The 3,532-nt window shown below is 46.4% G+C and overlaps 1 protein-coding gene across 3 annotated transcripts in view; it reads left to right on the forward strand.

The window, feature by feature from the left end:
- Positions 1 to 3,532, forward strand: part of ILDR1 (immunoglobulin like domain containing receptor 1) — a 43,612-nt gene that overhangs the window by 36,982 nt on the left and 3,098 nt on the right. The gene's annotated exons all lie outside the window — the stretch shown is intronic.

Genomic DNA, 3,532 nt, shown 5'->3' on the forward strand with positions numbered 1-3,532 from the left:
ACAAAAGGTGCGTTGGGCCGGCGTTGCCCCCAGCCGATGCGGGCCACCTCACATGCCACAGCTGAGGGTGCCTCCCTGTTTTGTGTAAATAGCCCTGGGCTCTGGGGGAGCCATCTCTGCTAGAGCTAAAGGGACCTCATGAGTGCAGGGGGCTGTGGGTACAGAGAGCAGAGAAGGAACTCAGTGCTCACCAAGGGCCGCTCAGCCTCTGTGTCATTCATGTCTCATCAGTCCCCTGAGGCAAGTCAGACAGGGTCCCCCTTTCACAGATGAGGAAACGAGACTGAATGAATAGGCGCCTGTGAGCAGTGGAGCTTGGACTTGAACTCAGGCCTTCACAGCTAAGGCTTTGCCTCCTGCCCCAGCTGCCTTGCTTTACTTAGCAACGGATTTCCATACCCCAAAATAGAACGCTCAGCTCAAGTCAGCACGCCAGCCCTTGGGTGTGAGGACAAGGGCCCCTGAGACACCCTCTGGAAGGGATCATCAAACTGTTACAAAACAAACAAAAACCCTGGTATCTCACATATGGGTCAGAACTCTAGGATTCTGTGAATAAACAAGGTGCCAATAGGAACCAGACTGTCCAAAAGGGGAATTCAGGAGCATGTGGGCTTTTTGGGTCTTCAGGATAGAGACCTTCATTCAATCATTCATTTAAAGATGGTACTTTAAGAAATCATTTTATAATTAATATACCCAAACAACAATGTTCCTTTAACATTGCCACTGTTGGGACCAGCAGTTAGCGTAATGGCTATGTCGCTGGACTCCCACGTAGTCGACCGTGGTTCTAGTCCCGGACCTGGTGGCTTAAACTCACGCCGGGTGTGTGTGCATGTGTGCCCAAGATCCCAAGAGGAGAATGGAGGAGAAGGGATTGCCGCGTGGCCATCCCCCCTGGGGGGTGATTTCTCGCTTTCTGTCTTTTTGTCTGTCTGGCGCGCGCACGCGCCCTATAGCAAAAACCTCTCCAAAAAAAAAACATTGCCACTGTGCAAAGGTGTGGCTGTTATTGCTCAGAAACACTAATGCCTCAGAGCTCATTACAAGCTACCTAAGAAAATCGTTTTCTCCCTCTTTAGCCAAAATCTTTTTCTCTTTCACTTCTGTGGAGATATTCGAGGCATATGCAGCAGGCCCAGAGAAGTTCCCAGAGTAGAGGGTGCTGGTCTCTCTCAGGCTTTACATGTTTGGCATTACTTGTGATTCCTCCCCACCCCTGCCTTAGGGCACATGCACTTGCTGGAGAGAGAGAGAAACAGAGGCAGTGAGAGGGAAAGTGAGAAATCACCCCCTGGGGGGATGGTGGTGCCACAGTCCCTTCTCTTCCATTCTCCTGGGATTTGGGGCATGCACATACATGTGCCTGGTGTGATTTTTAAGCCACTAGGACTGGGTTGGTCATGTGGGTGTCCAGCGATGTAACCATTATGCCACCTGCTGGCCCCACTGCTGTGATTTTTTTTTTAAAGGTCGTCGCACATGGTGTGTGCAAAGAAGCAGGCCCCCAAGGAGAGCTACAGCACTGCCCTTTCTGGGGTAGAACCTTTGGTGAGACAGTGACTTGTGTGGAGGGCAGTAAAGACCTGCAGGATGTCAAGTTGATGGCAATTATGTCATATTCTCACAGACGTCCCATGAGAGACAAAGATCAGCAATAATGAAATAGGTACTCTTTGCTAAGTGGTACTGAGCTATGGGGATCTTATGCAAAATTTCATGTAATCCTTACAACAATCCTATGAGGTTTGTATTATCCTCATTTCATAGATTTTTTTTCCCAGTGACAAAGTTACATCTTGAAAAAAAAAAAAGCATAATTAGTCAAAGCTGGGGCAATTACAGTTCTATAGTGACTAAATGGTGTCTCTTCATTTTAATAGAAAAATATTATTTAAAAAACAATTTCTGGCCAAAACCTAAACAGTATTTTCTTCTCAGTTAAAATATTTTTTGAAGTTAAATTATATGATTTCCTATAACTGAAAGAAAGGTAAGAGGAATGCTAATTATGCTCCATACACTGGATTAGCTCTTTCCAAGCCTTTTTAAATTTAATTGAATTCTCACAACAACCATGTGAGGATCTGTGAGGTTAGTAACACGGCCAAAGTCACACAGCCAATAAGGAGTGAAGACCCAATTTGAGCATGGCCCTCTGACTGTCAAGCCTGTACTCTTTTCAATAACTCATGTTGCCTGCTTAAAAAGAGAGAAGAGAGGGCTGGACGGTGGTGCAGCAGCAGAATGCAGAACTCTGGGAGGCTGCCCCATATGGAAAGGCTCCATGTTCATATCCAGAGACCTTCCTGGATGTGCTGGGCACGTGCATGCTGACGGCTGGCCGAGGCTGCGGGGCGATCTCGGCACGGACCCATCTCTCTGTTGCATGCAGGCACATGCACACAGATTCATGGGAGAAAGAATGTTTTTTGGGTTGTTTTTGTTTGTTTGTTTTTAAATAGCATCTTGGGGTGAGGGAGAACAATGATCTTTTTTGGTGACTGTATTTCTTCCTTATTTTCTGAAAGTATCACGATTCCCTTTATTATTAAGATATTTATAATGACAAGTGTTCTGTTGCAAAGTCTCTCCTGAGAGGCAAAGATTTTATTCAAGAGAATTTTAAAAGCCATCATTGTGTGCAGTGTCTCTGAGCTAATCTGCCAGAGTTATTTTATCACAGTCAATTTTCTACTCAGATTCTGACAGTGACCAGACGCCCAGACTAAAAGCTGGTATTGGAAGATTCGTTGGTTTGAAAGGCACAGTGTTTGCTTGCGACTCGAATTTTGAATGCCTTCACTGGGGCAAAGGTTCTGGGGCTGAAATCTCGCTTCTTTCCTCTCTCCAGTGGGGCAGGATGCTTCTCAACCTCTGTGGTCACTGGAGCGTGAGCTAAGTTCAGACTTTTAGGCCACTAGATGGTGATCTTTGACTATGTACCACTTGAAGTTTCTGTTCACTCCTTGCTTTCAGCTTAACCATAACTTTTTACAAACGTTTTTATATTTATTTTAAAATACTTCAGTAAGTTGGGACCAGTAGATGGCATAATGGTTATGTCACTGGACTCTCACGTAGTTGACCATGGTTTGAATCCTGGACCAGGTGGCTTAAAACTCATGCTGGGAGTGTGTGTGTGCATGGCCCAAAATCTTGAGAAAACAAAGAAGGGATTGTGGCATGACCATCCTCCCTGGGGAGTGATTTCTCGTTTTCTGTCTCTGTCTCTCCAGCGAGTGCACATGCCCTACAGCAAAAACCTCTCTTAAAAAAAATACTTTAGGGAACCAGCAGTTAGCGTAATGGCTATGTCGCTGGACTCCTATGTAGTCGACCGCGGTTCGCGTCCCGGACCCGGTAGCTTAAAACTCATACCGGGCGCGTGTGTATGCATGCCCAAGATCCCGAGAGGAGAATGGAGGAGAAGGGATTGCGGCGTGACCATCCCCTCTGGGGGGTGATTTCTCGCTTTCTGTCTCTCTGTCTCTGTCTGTCTGGTGAGCGCACGCACCCTATAGCAAAA

The sequence above is a fragment of the Tupaia chinensis genome, unplaced genomic scaffold (assembly GCF_000334495.1).
Source record: "Tupaia chinensis unplaced genomic scaffold, TupChi_1.0 Scaffold139927_1, whole genome shotgun sequence".
Taxonomy (NCBI): domain Eukaryota; kingdom Metazoa; phylum Chordata; class Mammalia; order Scandentia; family Tupaiidae; genus Tupaia; species Tupaia belangeri.